This window comes from Pan paniscus, chromosome Y, assembly GCF_029289425.2.
Source record: "Pan paniscus chromosome Y, NHGRI_mPanPan1-v2.0_pri, whole genome shotgun sequence".
NCBI lineage: Eukaryota > Metazoa > Chordata > Mammalia > Primates > Hominidae > Pan > Pan paniscus.
Window position 1 is genome coordinate 10,876,843 of NC_073273.2, and position 17,871 is coordinate 10,894,713.

Sequence of the window (17,871 nt, forward strand, 5' to 3'; positions counted from 1 at the left end):
TTGAATTCCCGTCGTGAACTCACACATGCACACACACCCCACCCCACCATGTTCTCCAGAGGAAACACTGTTGGCTCTGTCCTGGTGAAGGGTAGAAAACTCAAAATCAATTGAGTCCCCATCAATAAGCTCATAGGTTGGTACCTCTAGACTCCTCTGAAACAAGTAGAAGAAGCTTCAGAAAAGTTTCCAGAAAAAAAGTCTAGATTCATAATTTAGCCCTGATACTTAGGAAAGTTGATGCTGGTATTTATTTATTGTTTAACCTTCATTTCATCATTTGTAAGATGACTAAAATATTCTGTGCCATTTCTTACCCAGTGATTTTTATCATAATCAGGTTAGACAAGATATGTAGAAATCTGGAAATTGTTTATAAAATTTAATATTTCTATTTTTGGAAGGTTTATATTTGGTATATGTAGCAAATGTGCATGCCTTTCTATGTGCCAGTCAATGTTCTAGGTAGCCTAAGTTTTTTACTCATTTAATCATCCCAACCTCTATATGAAGTATAAATGATTATCAGCCCCATTTGATGTATCAGTAAACTAAGACACTGAGAGACAAAGTAATTCCTTTATAGTATTAATACCTACACTATACCAATATTTTATGGATGTCACTGACTGAATTCATGCCATGCATATGCTATTCCGTGCTTAGGCTGTAAGACCAATAGACTGATATATAAATTGGTTTAACTATGCAATGTAAAAGAGAGATTCCACATAGAAACCCTCAAAATACAGTGCGAGCCAATCAAAGAAAATGTTAGAAGAGAGAAATCAAAATATCTAAATTGTCTAAATGGAAACAATTGACTTTGGCCATGGAGGAACAAAGCATAATGATAGTGACCTGCTCTTGAACAGCCATTAACTGCTTAAGGTTGGGTGCTTCGATTGTCTTTGGTTGTTATAATTATAGTGCTTGTAAGCAATAGCAGAAATTAAAAATGTGGCAAAGAAGTATTTGATATATGGCACACCATATTGTTGGAGTAAGATGATGAAATGAAACGGTTACTAAATTAAATTGAGCAGGGAGAGATGGGAATACAAAGAAGTAGGTATCACAAAATTGCTCAGATAATGTAGAAAGAGCTAAAAGAATGCATCAGAGTAATTCTACCCATAATGTACAATTTAACTAAAACACCACATCCTTAAGAGCTAACCTTAAGTAGGCGTGGCACCAATGATACCTTTGCGGGGAAAGTAGAAATTTAGATGCATTTACAGAGTGTGTTATGGCATATTTGCGACTTCCCTTCAGCTACTCGATCTCTCTGTTTTTTTATGACTACTTTTTTAGAGATTTTAATATTGCTTCCCAGTTACCAATTACCTAATCACATAACATTAGTTTCTAGCATGCACTTTAGCTGCCAGAAGGAGAGATGACTTTGGTAAGGGGACATAGCTAGTTTATTTGTGATCTATCACTGAGTAACAAATTATAGCGAAACTTTGTGACTTAAAAAAACATCATTAGTTATTTCACACTTTCTGTGGGTCTGGAAACTGGGCATAGTTTTCAGGGTATGTCTGGCTCAAGGCTTCTCATGAGATTGCAATCAAGGTGTTAGCCAGGATATCAGTCATTTTAAAACACGTGTTGGGAAAGATGTGCTTCCAAGCTAGTTCACATGGCTGCTGGCAGGATTTAGTTCTTCGTGGGCTGTTGGGCTAAGGACTTGAGTTCCTAACTGGCTATTAGCTAAAGGTGGTCTCTACTGTATAGACATATGAGAGTGTTCATAATGCAGCTCAAACATGACAGCCAGCTGTCTAGGAAACAACTTGGACAGGGGATGGGTGAGGTGTTCCACAGCTGGGCTTTCACAGGTGAGATGTATAGGCAAGGTACTTTAAAATATTAGTAAAATGAATCTTTAAGGGGACCATGCATGTTGGCTTATTCCTATAATTCCAGCACTTTGAGAGGTCAAGGCAGGAAGATTTCTTGAGGCCAGGAGTTTGAGGAGTCTGGGCAACATATCAAGACCCATTTCTGCAATAAATACATAAATAAAAATTTCACTTGGCATGGTAGTGTGCCTCTGTTGTTCCAGCCACTTGGGAGGCTGAGGAGGGAGGACTATTTGAGCCCAGGATTTCAGGACTGCAGGGAGCTATAATCATCCCACTGCACTCCAGCCTGGGCAACAGAGTGAGACCCTAAATCAGGAAACAAAATAGTTAAGAGAAAACAGTGAAAGATGATGGCTAAACCAAAGTGTAAGAGAAGGTCTTTGGAAACCAGGAATTTCAGGAACTGGTATTATTTGGTGGGCCTTTGTGTGAATGTTAAAGCCACTGTAATCCTTGGCAGGCATTGGAATGGATAGGAAGATTGTGAGACTAAAGGGAGTAAAGGGAGTGGGTCATAAATTTAGGAAAGTGTACTTGAATATGATATTAGAAAGGGAGGAAGAAGAATCTGTGACCTGACTCAGGCTTTCCAATATATGAATTGTGAGAGAGTAAGTGGCCTCTGCTTGGGTGGGCTGCAAGAGAAGTAGTGACTTCTATGGAGAATCTGTGTTATTTAAGGCACAAATGTTGAAGGTTATTCATTGAGGTTGTTGTACATAGAGAGGAGTTTCTTCATCATAAAATATTAACTCTAGAATTGCTCAACTCCCTTTCAAGCTGGCCTACTTGATAAGATGTTAGAGCAAATGCCCTCCCTTCCGTATATTCCTTCTCCTGTATCTCATATACCCCGCTAAAGTACTCCACATATACTCTTTTATTTCAGGCTTGTTTTCTGTGAAACTCAAACTCAGATAAAGGGAAAGGGAAACCTAATATTGTTTATTCAAAGGAGTTTATGTGTGCACATGTATCATATACATGATGTATACCAGTGAATGTTAGCAAATTATAATCAAACAAAAAATTAAGATATGAATTATCATGTTTGTACTAATCACCATCATTATCATCACCAACATCATTGTCACCCTCTTAAATTTACTGTAGGGTAACAAGCCATATAATTTAATCTGGGATGCTTACAGGGGGAGGCCCAGGCCAGATTGCAGGAGAGAAGGAGGATGTTTTTCATCTCCCAATCAACACTGATTTCATTAAGAAGTCTAAATGTGTTTTTCCCTTTAAATTTACATATTCTGTTTAGAAAACCCTAAGATTACTAGAAGTTTTAAAAGATATAGCAACACCTTTTATACAAAAAGTTGGAAATTATGTTTTTGCTAGCAATGAGAAAATGTTGAAAAAGATAGCAATGAGTAGATAATTAATAATCAGGGAAAATCATAGTTCTGAGAATGCATTATATTACTAGAGCTACCATAAAAAATTACCACATTTTGAATGGCTTTTAAAAACATATTTTTTTTCTTCATTCTGGAAGCCAAAAGTCTGAAGTCAGTACGTTGCCAGACCTCTGAGATTTCTAGAGAAGAATTTTTCCATGCCCTTCCCAGCTTCTTGTTTTGGCCAGTAATCCTTGGCATTCATCAGCTTGTAGCTGTATCGCTTCAGCATCTACCTCTGTAGTCACATGGCTGTCTTCCCTCTGTGTGTGTCTCAGTGTCTCTAAATGTCTCTTTCTTTATAATGATACTAGACATTAAATTTAGGGCATACCCTAATCTAGTGTGACTTTACCTTAATTTGATTATACTTGAAAAATTTACATTTCCAAATACAGAAACAGTCACAGGTCCTCAGCGTTATTATTTCAACATAGTTTTTGTTTGTTTTTTAGAAAATTCAACCAACTGCAGGGTTATTATCAAATAAGTATTGGAATTTTGACACAAATTCCTACAAACCAAAGCTTCTACTAAAATAAATAAATAACAATGAGATAATAAGTTAACGAATGTATTACTCAGGTAAACCACCATATCTCATGAGATTAGCGGTTTACCTAAGTAACGCAGTCATGAGATTAGCGGTTTACCTAAGTAAATAACTCCAAAGAAATTATCTTCCTAACCACAACTAGGATAGTTTTTAGATTAGGCATATCCTCTGTCCTGCTGATGTTTTAGCTTTTCTTTGCTGTTCAGTCTTCTGGAGTTGAAAATACTTTAGGGGCCTTATCTGTTAAGGAAAACAAAAATAAAATGGTCAGTGAATCAGAGTCATTTTCCTACTTCAAATGACTGGATTCTGAGCTTCTCCATTATCTCAAGGTTTGCTGAGGTGGAGGGCTTAGCATCCAAACAACATGCAAATGCATACTGTGAAACACTAAGCTTCTTTCTTCTTGGAAACACCACTGGGAAGGAAAAAAGGGAGTTTCTCTATAATGGCAAATAACTTTGCTACAAAGGATATGTGAAATCAAAGAGATTTCACTCCACTCTCATAGCCTTCAGCACTGGAAATATGTGCTGACATGCAGACCAGCTCTCAGTTCTGAAACACTGGACCCTCTAGGAGACTGGCTAACTATAGAAAGTACTAAAGTTGAAAGTCCTTTTACATGGCCTCTTTAAACACACATTAGTTTTGTTGTTGTTGTTTGTTTCTTAAGGCCACCATGTTTTATTAATTTTACTCCACTCTGTGCAATAATTTTCAAGGAAATATCAATATGGAGTTCACTTGGTGTAATATTTATTTACAGCCACAAAAAATTCCAAATTGTGGATGTTTTACAACTTAAGGCTCTTTGTTACCTTTGATAATGGTTTTGCCACTTTATATATAATATTTTATTACTGTTAAAAAATTCAGCCTGATTAATTTTAGGGTCAAGAATCTATTATTAGAATTTGAATCATTTATATGATTATGTGACACAATCCTGTTGTATTTTTCTTTAACCCATTTTATGGACTCACTTTATTCTCCTCATTTGCATTACTGTAGCCTTCCTCTAAAAGCAAATAAGTTTACAAATGGATCCCAAATTGTTTTTGGTTTTTATTTCCTCACAGGTGTTTTTAGCTCCATTCTTTCATTATTAGTTCATTTTGTCAACAAGCATTATCACAAACTATATAATTGTCATATTGAACTTTATGCCATTTTTCAACTGACTCCCTATCTTCTAATACACCAACATGAAATTCATATTTGCTTCAAAACCTTCTACTGGTCCCCCAAGTACTCACCATTATTGAATTAGTTATTAATACTTTTGATTTATGCATGTTTACCTTCCATTACACTAACTTCTTTTCAAAGGTCCTGTTCAGAACATTTTTCTCAAATAATATCTGAACATAAAAATGAAAGTTCCTTCAAAATAGTTCCTGTTTACAACTTTGCCCTTCTATATGGCTTTTAGTTTCTTCATCTGTAAAATGAGTGATCAGATCATTACTATTTGAGTCTATTACATCTTTTGCAGCCTTTTAAACTTGACACGAGCCCTATTTGCTAAGTTACTATTAATTAATATCACAAAAACTCAGTTAGAAATTACATTTGATATAAGGCCAGGTGTGGTGGCTCTCACCTGTAATGCCAGCACTTTGGGAGGCTGAGGCAGGCAGATCACAAGGATAGGAGTTGGAGACCAGCCTGGCTAACATGGTGAAACCCCATCTCTACAAAAAACACAAAAAATTAGCCAGGTGTGGTGGCGGACACCTGTAGTCTCAGCTGCTCAGGGTGCTGAGGCAGGAGAATGGCGTGGAGCCGGGAGGCAGAGCTTGCAGTGAGCCAAGATTGCACCACTGAACTCCAGCCTGGGTGAGAGATTAAGACTCCATCTCAAAAAAAAAAAAAGTACATTTGATATAATAATATACTTATTTAATCATATTTGATAATGTTACACAAATGTTTAAAGTAAAAATGTATAGATAAATTTAATAAGTAAGAATACATAATTTTCCAAAAAAAAAAAAATTACCACATACATTTGAAGACCTTAGCTTACACCCTTTGACCTCATATTGTGTCCAGCATTGGTGGGTTCTTGGTCTCACTGACTTCAAGAATGAAGCCGTGGACCCTCGCGGTGAGTGTTACAGTTCTTAAGGAGGTGTGTCTGGAGTTGTTTGTTCCTCCCAGTGGGTTCATGGTCTTGCTGGCTTCAGGAGTGAAGCTGCAGACCTTCACAGTGAGTGTTACAGCTCATAAGGGCAGTGTGGACTCAAAGAATGAGCAGTAGCAAGATTTATTGCAAACAGCGCAAGAACAAAGCTTCCACACTGTGGAAGGGGACATGAGTGGGTTGCCATTGCTGCCTCCAGCTGTCTGTTTTTATTCTTTTATCTGGCCCCACCCACATCCTGCTGATTGGTCCATTTTACAGAGAGCAGAGTGGTCTGTTTTGACAGGGTGCTGACTGGTGTGTGTACAATCCCTGAACTAGACACAAAGGTTCTCCATGTCCCCACTAGATTAGCTAGATACAGAGTGTCAACACAAAGGTTCTCCAAGTCCCCACCACAGTAGCTAGATACAGAGTATCAATTGGTGCATTCACAAACCTTGAGCTAGACACAGGCTGCTGATTGGTGTTTTTATAAAACTTGAGCTAGATACAGAGTTCCGACTGGTGTATTTAAAATCCCTTAGCTAGACACAAAGGTTTTCCAAGTCCCCACCAGAGTCAGGAGCCCAGCTGGCTTCACCCAGTGGATCCCGCACTGGGGCTGCAAGTGGAGCTGCCTGCCAGTCCCATGCTATGCATCTGCACCCCTCAGCCCTTGGGTGGTCAATGGGACTGATCACTGTGGAGCAGGGTGCAGCACTCGTTGGGGAGGCTTGGGCTGTACAGGAGCCCATGAAGTGGTGGGAGGGAGGCTCAGGCATGGCGGGATGCAGGTCTTGAGCCCTGCCCCCCAGGGCGGCAGCGAAGGCCCAGTGAGAAATCGAGTGCAGCACTGGTGGGCCAGCACTGCTGGTGGACCCAGTACACTCTCCGCAGATGCTGGCCTGGGTGCTAAGCTCCTCATTGCCTGGGGCCAGCAGGGCCAGCAGGCCACTCCAAGTGAAGGATCCACCAAGCCCATGCCCACCCGGAACTCCAGCTGGCCTGCAAGCACTGCGTGCAGCCCTGGTTGCCACTCATGCCTCTCCCTCCATGCCTCCCTGCAAGCTGAGGGAGCCAGCTCTGGCCTTGGCCAGCCCAGATAGGGGCTTCCACAGTGCAGCATCAGGTTGAAGGGCTCCTCAAGTGCTGCCAAAGTGGGAGCCCAGGAAAAGGAGGTGCCAAGAGTGAGCAAGGGCTGCCAGCATGCTGTCACCTCTCAATCCCCCCTTTAAACAGGACACCCCAACTGCTGTTGGGAATTTGGCTGATGACTGCTCTAGCTACTTCCTGCTGGATAGGGGCAAAGAAGGGGCCATGCAGTTGTAGTGTCCTCCAGAGGGGAGCTCTCCAGGCCAGGGGAAGTGCCAGCAGGTTGGTCCAGGTGTCCTCAGTAGAAGTTGCTAGTTTAACTCATTTGGGGTTCCATTTGTAAGACCATCTGTAGCTTGATGGCCTCGATCCTGAAGAAACAAATTTGACAAGCAGGTTAAAAATGCCAGGTCCAAAGGCAAGTAACAGCAAGATGGCTGCCATGGTACCTAGAAAGGGGAGAAACCATGTTGCCCAAATCCAGAGGTTGGTATAAAAATTTGAAAGATGTTGTCTGATTTCAGAAGACTTTTCCTGTAAATGCCAGGTGGCATCTTGTACTATCCCTTACTGGTTAGTGTAAAAACAACACTCTTACCCTGAGAAGGTGCAGAGTCCTTCTTTTTCAGCAGTGAGGAGGTCTAGGCCTCAGCAGTTTTGAAGAGTCACTGCTCCCAAAGAGTCTATTTGGGATTGTAAAGTAAGAATAGATTTAGTTATTTCTTGCAAACTATCTGAGAAATCCTTTGAGAGTATGTGGTAATAGGATAATGAAGTTGATAAATCAGCTATTCCATTTCCTGTAGCAGTAGCCATTCCTAACCCTATAAGTAGGAGTATTAGTTCTATGGCTCTGTGCTGACAGACTTGAGCTTTGAGGGGTACTGATAAGGTCTGATTTCCTGGGGCATTGTTAATGTTGGGACTTAGAAAGGCTAAGGTGCTGGTGCCAGTCCAGTTAGTGGGGAGGCAGATATAGGTCAATGTTCCACCTAATAAGAATATGCCTTGGCTGAGTAGACAGAACTTTACCCTGGCTTTTAAAGGAATGGGATATACTGCTTTTTTCTTTACTGCTTCCATCTCTCTCTTTCTCACTTCAACTTCTTCTTTGTCTCTTCCTCTCTTTTTAATTCTCTCTTTGACTTTCTCTCTCTCTGTCTCTTTGTCTTTTTGTCTCCTTCTCTTTGTCTCTCTGTTTCTTCCTCCCTCTCTCTCTTTCTCTGACTTTCTCTTTCCTTCTTGCTGGTCTTTCTCTACCTCTGCCAGCCACTTATGCTGCTATTCTCCCCTCTTCTTCCCATTTTGATGGCTTTGGCAGTGTAAGAGTGCCACCTCCTTGTGTTTTTGCATTGCATGCAATAACTCTATAATTTCCTTGTGGTATTTAATGGCAGTTCCCCCAGAGGTTAGGAACTTCCTCTCTTTCCAAATTGCAGCATGGGAATGTAGGATTAGATAAACATACTTGCTATCTGTATAAACATTTATTATTTTTCCCTTTCCCAGTTCTAAGGCTTAGGTAAGTGCCACTAGTTCCGCTAACAGGGCACTGGTACCTGGAGGAAGAGGCTTACTTTCAAGTATGGTTACATCACTAACTATGGCATAACCTGCCCTTTGTATCCCATTCTCCACAAATGAACTTCCATTGGTATATATATTAAGGTCAGGATTAGTTAAGGTGACTTCTAAAAGATCATCTCGGGTGGCATAATTCTGGACTATAATTTGTTGGCAGTCATGCTCAATTGGTTCCCCATCCTCTGGGAGTAAAGTGTCAGGGTCTAGGGCCATGCATGTGTGTATTTGAAGCACTGATCCCTCAAGGAGTAGTGCCTGGTATCTAACTAGGCATTTGTCTGATAGCCATAAACTTCCTTTGGCACCTAGTATATCACTTACTTCATGAGTAGTCCAGGCAGTGAGATCCTTTCCTTGTATTATTTTGATAGCCTCCGACACTAAGACGGCCACTGCTGCAACTACCGTTAAACAGGGAGGGCAGCCTTTTGCTACTATATCAATTTCCTTACTTAGGTATGCCACTGGTTGTTGGGTTGTCCCATGAGTCTGAGTAAGGACTCCAAGAGATATCTCATCTCTCTCTGTGACATATAAAGAGAAGTTTTGTCCTATGGGGAGGCTTAAAATTGGAGTTTGTATTAGGGCTTGCTTTAAGGTTTTGAAGGCTGTTTCTGCATCTGGTTACCATTCTACTAGATGAGTATTTGCCTTCTGGGTTTCCTTGATTAGAGTATAGAGGAGGCTGGCTATCTTGCTGTATCTGGGGATCCATAGCTGGCAAAAGTTGGTGATTCCAAGGAATGCCCTCGACTGTTTTAATGTCTTAGGGCAAGGATAAGCCAGTATAGGCTGTATTCATTCCTTACTGAGGGCCCTGGTCCTTCTGGCTATGATTAGGCCTAGATATTTCACCTGCTGTAGGCAAAGCTGGGCCTTAGACCTAGACACCTTGTAGTCTTGATTAGCTAGAAAGTTCAAGAGATCTAGAGTAGCCTGCTGGCCCAAGGTTTCCGAATTGGTAGCCAAAAGTAAATCATCCATATATTGAAGGACCAGAGTGCTTGGACTTGAGAAGTGGCCTAGATCTTGGGCTAGGCCCTGATCTTGGGCTAGGCCCTAGGCTAGGGCCTGACCAAACATATAAGGGCTATCCCTAAACCCTTGGGGCAAGACCATCCACGTAAGTTGGGATGTGTGGTCTGTGGAATCCTCAAAGGCAAAGAGGAACTGGGAGTCAGAGTGCAGGGGAATACAGAAGAAGGCATCCTTGAGGTCCAGAACTGTGAACCATTCTGCTTCCTCTGGTATTTGAGAGAGCAGGGTATAGGGGTTGGGTACAACTGGTTATAGAGGAATTACTGCGCCAATGATGAGTCTAAGATCTTGCACTAGTCTCCACTGACCATTCTGTTTTTGTAATCCTAGAATTGGTGTATTGCAGGGACTGTTGAATTTCCTTACTAAGACTTGAGCTTTCAACTATTTAAAAATATTCTGTAATCCTTTATGAGCTTCAGGCCTTAAAGGATATTGCCTTTGATAAGGAAAAGTGGTGGCATCTTTTAACCTGATTTGTATCGTGCAGGCATTTTTTGCCCTTCCAAATTGTCCTTCCAATGCCCAGACTTCAGGGTTGATTCCCTCCTCAAGTCAGGGACAACAAATGGGTAACTTGTTCCCCATATTCATGTAGGTAATAGCTCCAGCCTTGGCTAATATATCTCTCCCTAATAAGGGTGTAGGACTTTCAGGCATAACAAGAAAGGCATGAGAAAAGAGCAAAATCTCCCAATTACAACTGAGGAGGTGGGAGAAATACCTGGTTACAGGCTGTCCCAGGATTCCTCGGATGGTAACAGACTTTGAGGACAGTCGTCCAGGACAGGAGATTAACACTGAGAAGGCTGTGCCAGTGTCCAGGAGGAAGTTAATTTCCTGGCCCTCAATAGTTGAACATACCCGGGGCTCAGTGAGATTGATGACATGAGCTGGTGCTTGCCCAAGTTACCCTCAGTCCTATTGTTGGATCATCTGGTTTGGGGCTTCTGACCCAGGGAACCTTCATCCTCTGGGGCAGTGTACCTTCCAGTGATTGCCTTGGTATAGTGGACATGGATGAGGGGTCAGCTTGTTTCTCATCAGACAATGTTTTTTTAAAGTGTCCTAGTAAACCACACTGATAACAAACCCTACCAGTTGATTGGCCTGCTCCATTTTGTGTCCTCTCTGAACCACCAAGGTTTGTTTGTCTGAGGGCCATGACTAAGGCTGCAGGCTTTCTCTGATCTTGCTTTTCCTTTTGGGCCTGTTCCTCTTGGTCCTTCTTATAGAACAGTGAGGTTGCCTGGTTTAATAATGCCTCTAGATTTTGTTCAGTGTCTAGGGCTTGCTTTTGGAGTTTTCTCCTGGTATCTGTGGCTGATTGAGTAATAAACATCTTTTAGAATCAATTGACCCTTGAGTGATTCAGGTGACAGGGGAGTATAATTTCTGAGGGCTTCCTGTAGCCACTCGAGGAAGGCAGAAGGATTTTCTTCCTTTCCCTGAGTTATGGTGGACATCATTGAATAATTCATGGGCTTTTTTCTAATTCGCCTTTGTCCTTCTAGAACAGAAGTCAACAGATGTTTCTGACTCCGGTCCCCATGATCTCAGCCAAGGTCCCGTGGGGATCCATACTAGAGATGGCTTGCTGACAAGTAGGGAATTTTTTCCTTTCTTCAGCTGTCATTCAATCATTTACTTGGCTAAGATACCAGGTATCTCCAAACTCTTGGGCTGCAGCTAAAGCCACATTCTTTTCATTAAAGGCCAGGGTTGAATTTAACAGTAGCATGACATCTCTCCAAGTGAGGTCAAAGGTTTGCCCTAGACCCTGTAGGACATCTATGTACCTATCAGGATCGTCTGAAAACTTCCCCAGGTCTGCCTTGACCTGTTTTAAATCAGAGAGGGAGAAGGGGACAAGTACCCAGGTTGGGCCAAATTCTCCTCCTCCTACAGCTTGAAGGGGACATAACCAATAGCCCGGGGGTTTTTGTGGTCCTTTGGGGATTTCTTTGCTTATTTCCTTCTGGGCAGGGGAGATTAGAGGAGGATTATCATTAATAGGAAGGGGAGCTATAGGGAGACTAGGATATGGGGGTAAGCTGAGAGGTCCTCCTGTGGGATGTAAATTGCAAGCTTTGCATAGTTGTGTATTCTCCCTCAATGAAAAGAAAGCTTGGACATAAGGTGTTTCACTCCATTTGCCTTCCCTCTTACACAAAAGGTCAAGCTGCAGGATATTATTGTAATTTGTACTTCCCTCAGGTGTCCATTTTTCCCCATCAGAGAGAGAATATTGGGGCCAAGCTGTAGTGCAGAAAAAAATAAGTCACCTCTTTTTCAGGGTTTGTGGGTCAAATTGATCCCAATGGCTTAGGATTCATTTCGAGGGTGAGCCTGTTGAATCCTGAGTGTTTCCCATCTGAAAGACAAAAATGACTGTGGTTTTGGTTTGTTTTGTTTCTTCCCCTGCCCAAGAACCTGCAATGGTCCCTGGAACCTGCTGATTGGAATAGTTGCACTCACTGATGCAGCAGCAGAAACAACCCCTGCCCAAGAACCCACAATGGTCTCTGGACCCAGCTGATTGGAATAGTTGCACTCACAGATGCAGCAGCAGAAACACTAATTTTCCTCCCAGACCACATGGAGGATTGAGGAAGGTCAGATTTAGTGGCACTTACCAATGCATTCTTGGAAACCTGCACCTTTGCCTCTCCTCATAGACCACAAGGAGTACTGACTGAGAAAAATCAGATTTAGTGTCCCTTACTGACACATTCTTGAAAACCTGTTAGAGTCCTAAGCATTCACCTATTAGTATTGGGACTTTACTCCTGTCCTATAAAGATGTTATGCTCCAAAAATGAAGTGGAGGGCCATACCCTGAGGGAGGGAAGGGATCTCCAAGGTTGGAAGAGTGACACCTTTTGTCCTCACTTATATGAATAGGAAGGGTACAATTTCTGAGGCTCCCCATATCCTAGCTTCAGGAATAGCTTTTGTTAGGCCTGTTAGTCTGAGGAGGGATCCTAAAATTCCAGGTAGTCCCCACTATGATGCGGCTTCGGGCAAAAATTATGTCTTTCTGATTGGTGTGCCCAGGTGCCTAAAGAAGGTAACAGAGTCTTGGAGTTTATACTATAAATCATTCTTACAGGAGAAACTAGAAAAGCACCAGAGACAGGTAGCAATTTTTAGAAGTGAAACTAACCTTGGAGAAGAGAGGTAAGAGGAAGTTTGTCTGGCAGGCATTAGGACCCAGGGGTCAAGCGTCAGGATAGATAGGATAGATGGGCGAGTCTTGCTTGGGTGACATGCCTTTGAGAGTTCTGCTCATGGCTGCAGGGTCAACAAACTTGTTGTCGGGAACCCAGAGCTGCATGGCTTTCCTCTCTGTTGACTCTGGCTCAACCTAGAAGTACAGGAAAAGTGGAAGCTGGTTCTAGACAAACCAATTGTTCCAACTCCGAACAGTTGTGGGTGTTAGAAAGCCCTTTCCCAGAAAGCCTGACACCCGTGTCTTTAGTCCAGCAGCCACGCTAGTCTCTTTTAACTGGCCAACAGGTGCCCGGTATTTAGCCCCCGAATTCTAAGGGAAGATAGGACAGAATAGCAAGTGAAAGGGGCCCGATGGTACTCACCGCTTGGCAATAGGTGATTGTCTTGCCACTTAGCTATAGGCAATGGTCTCACCACTTGGTGATAGGTGATTGTTGTCCATTCCTCCTGGTGGTTTCATTGTCTTGCTGGCTTCAGGAGTGAAGCTGCAGACTTTCATGGTGAGTGTTACAGCTCATAAAGTCAGTGTGGACACAAACAGTGAACAGTAGCAAGATTTATTGCAAGGAGCAAAAGAACAAAGCTTCCACAGTGTGGAAGGGGACCTGAGCGGGTTGCCACTGCTGGCTCAGGCATCCTGATTTCATTCTCTTATCTGGCCCCACCCACGTCCTGCTGATTGGTCCATTTTACAGAGAGCCGAGTGATCTGTTTTGACAGCGTGCTGACTGGTGCGTTTACAATCCTTGAGCTAGACACAAAGGTTCTCCGTGCCCCCACTAGATTAGCTAGATAAAGAGTGTTGACACAAACATTCTCCAAGTCCCTACCAGAGTAGCAAGACACAGAGTGTCGATTGGTGCATTCACAAACCCTGAGCTAGACACAAGGTGATGATTGGTGTGTTTACGAATCTTGAGCTAGATACAGAGTTCCGATTGGTGTATTTACAATCCCTTAGCTAGATATAGAGGTTGTCCAAGTCCCCACCAGAGTAGCCAGATACAGTGTCAATTGGTGCATTCACAAACCTTGAGGTAGACACAGTGTGCTGATTGTTGTATTTACAAACCTTGAGCTAGATACAGAGTGCCAATTGGTATATTTGCAATCCCTTAGCTAGACATAAAAGTTCTCCAAGTCCCCACCACAGTCAGGAGCCCAGCTGGCTTCACCCAGTGGATCCCACACCAGGGTCACAGGTGGAGTTGCCTGACAGTCCTGCACCATGCACCTGCCCTCCTCAGCCCTTTGGTGGTCGATGGGACTGGTCGCCTTGGAGCAGGGAGTGGTGCTCATCGGGGAGGCTCGGGCTGCACAGGAGCCCATGGAAGGTTGCGGGGAGGCTCAGGCATGACAGGCTACAGGTCCTAAGCCCTGTCCTTCAGGGAGGCAGCTAAGGCCCTGTGAGAAATCGAGTGCAGCACATGTGGGCCAACACTGCTGGGGGACCCAGTACACCCTCCGCAGCCACTGGGCCAGGTGCTAAGCTCCTCATTGCCTGGGGCCAGCAGGGCCAGCTGGCCACTCTGAGTGTGGGACCTGCCAAGCCCACACCCACCCGGAAGTCCAGCTGGCCCACAAGAACCGCTTGCAGCCCCGGTTGCCGCTCATGCCTCTCCCTCCACACCTCCCTGCAAACTGAGGGAGCCAGCTCTGGCCTTGGCCAGCCCAGAAAGGGGCTCCGATAGCGCAGTGGTGGGCTGAAGGGCTTCTCAAGTGCTGCCAAAGTGGGAGCCTAGGCAGAGGAGGCACTGAGAGTGAGCTAGGGCTGTAAGGGCTGCCCGCACACTGTCACCTCTCAATATGTTGCTAGCCTGCAGCTATGGGTACATTATTCAGTTTGAGTTTCATGTTAAAACAAGTGAATAATTTTTGTTAGTTGTAATTGATGAGTGATGGGCAATTTTATTTTTAGAGCCAAATGGAAAAAAGGGATAGCATCTGATTAGAAAGAATCCAGGCCAAAAACGAAAAAAAATGCCTGTAATGTGTAAAACAAGAAAATCTACAAAATTTGTTTTATTTTTTCCTTCTATTTCCTTCTATTGTTGTGTGAACAAAGGGAATCAGGGTATCTTGGAGGAGAGGAACAAATGGGAAAGGCTCAGATATGTAGGTTGATGAGAATATGAGTAATGCTGAAAATACAATGAATAAATAAACATTGAAAATATCCATTATTAGCATAATGGTTGCAATAAATACTTAAAATAAGTATTTATAATGCAGAAAATTTTTCAGCATCTGAACTAAATAAAATATGTTGTACTTTATGGTAATCTGAAACCAGACCGTCAGTCCAAAAGCGACACTAGTGACAGTATAGGAATTAATAGTAATCAATATCCAATCCATGTTTAAGTATATGAATTAGGTCTTATTAAAGCTAATGGAGGAGAAAAAGTGAGGGAAATATTCAGTTCTACTTATTTCCTAGAGAGATCTTGCTAAATAAGATGTATCTGCTTAACTTGTAATATTGCTTATGTTCAATTGTTTAATTAAAATACTAATTTTTAAATAAGACAGATGAGTCTCATTAATATCTTGTATCTCACACACATATCTAACCCTTACATTTTCTAATCATGTAATGTGATGGGGACCACTGGTGATAGTAAACAAATTTATTAATTCATTAAATCAATCATATCAAATCAACAAAAATGTATTATTTATCTAGATGTTGTCAGAGTTGAACCTTGAAGCATAAATAAACAATACTTTTTTATTAACATGCATGGTATTCTGCTGGTTACTATAACTGTATTTGCCTATGTGACAGCTTACAATTTTCCAGACTTGTGGTATTATGCATTGAATTCCCCAACCCCCCACCCATTCATATTAAAGTCTTAATAATGTTACATCAGAATGTCACTGTATTTGGCAATAAGGCCTTTAAAAAGGTAATTATGTTAAACTAAGCAGTTGGATATGGCCTTATTCCAATCTCACTGGTGACCTTATAAGAGGAGGACATTTTGATACACAAAGGTACACCAGGAATGCAAGAGCACAGAGATAAGACCATATAAACACACAAAAGGTGGGCCACTATCTGCAACGCAAGGACAGCGGCCTCAGAAAAAAATCAAAGCTGATGATATCTTGACTTGGACTTCCAGCCTCTAGAACTGAGACAATAAATTTATGCTTTTTTTTTTTGGATAATGTTACCAAGTGTCATTAAGTGTGTGATGTTTTGCTACAGCACTAACACACTTAGGTCCAGGGCTGAAACAATCTAAAGGATTTTCTTCAAAAATCTTTCCATTTACATTACTGTAATGTAATGTAAATTTATATTACTGGGGCCCATTTATATTACTGGGGCTTTTAGCTCCAGAGAATGACTGAACAAGATATTGTTTCAGATCTTTGATGACCCCCATTATACTATAATAATATGCTACCAAGGTAGGCATTTCCATTGGCTTTTCTGTACTCTGACTTCTGGTCTTCAGTTTTCTTTTCATCAGGTTGATTTTCCAGGCACTACATAGGGTCTCTCTGGGCAGCCAAAGCCATGGGCATCACAGCTGAGAACTAAGATTACTTACCTTAATTCAGACCATGTCAGTGAGCTAGCCATCCACCTGCTGCTATGGGCTGTCTAGGGCCAAGAAGGAGCTGAGCTGACCAGGCACTGGTAAGGTCCTGACAGTGAGACCTCCTGAGGTTTTGATGGCAGGTACCTTACTCTCTTCACTTGAGTTCCAGCCTTGTTGATGCCAAACCTCTCCCAAGCATTTCTTGAAATTCCTTAAGAACATTTATCGTTTTGTTGGAAATACACAGGTGATAGTTACAGGAGATTAGAATAATGTGTTATCTTTGAAAATAATTGCTAAATGAATGGTCTAAGTGAGTTCTTCATGAGTTAGGACATAGATTGCTTTGCCTCAATGCTATAAAAATAGCTTCAGAGAGAATGGGGAGATTGGATGATGTATAAGATTTTCACAATGACTGGAAACTATTATCTTCAAATCAAACAATGTAAAAAGATGGAAAATAAGTATTATTGTGTATAATTTAGAAACTTCAGTGAAAACATGAGTTAGAAGTCTGGGTATGCCAGTTATAAACTGTGTAGCATGGAGCAAATTGCAAACTCTCTGAATTTCTACTTTCTCATGGGGTTGTTTAGATTATTAGAAATAACCTATATAAAATGACTGACTTTGTGCCAGGTAAATGGCCTGGACTCACTAAATGGTTGTACAGTTATTGACATGGTTTCATGATTAATGCCAATCTAACCACAATCATCTCAGCATTCCTTATTTCAGCACTCTGATGAATGAAAGACATCAGAAATCAAAATAGACCTCAACAATGATTTAGTCCAATCTCCTCATTTTCTGGAGAAAATGAAAGCCCAGAGAAATTAAAAGACTTGGCCTAGATCACAGAGACAGTTGGCAGCAGAGACAGCAGCAACCACAAAACTTATAATTCTTTACTCTGGATCAGAATACATCTCATTTTAGATTCCCTTATTGAAAGCAGTACACATGTCTTAAGTATGTATTTTTAAAACCATACCCATTATATATGAACAGTGAATGAACTGAAATAGATGGAAGGACATAAATCTAAGTGTTGTGGTAGTGCTATAAATTTACAAATAGAACAACTGTGATGTAGCAGTACTTGAAAGTTTTTGGTTATGTTTTATCAACCTAATCTTCCTCACAAGCCCTGACCCTACTAAATTTATGGTGGATGTTTTAATTGGCTAGTGAACAGCACCTAACACTATTGTTTTTTTTTTTTTCAGGAAAGAGATTTGTTTTACAGAGTGCCACTTGTGAATCCCAAAGTAGCAAATGAAAATGTGGGGTGGAACAGTGGAACACTTGCCCTTGCAAAAGTGGAAAAGAGATGGTGACTCCTGGAATGACCTTTGGGACCCTGGTTTCACCTAGCTCTTCACTGTAG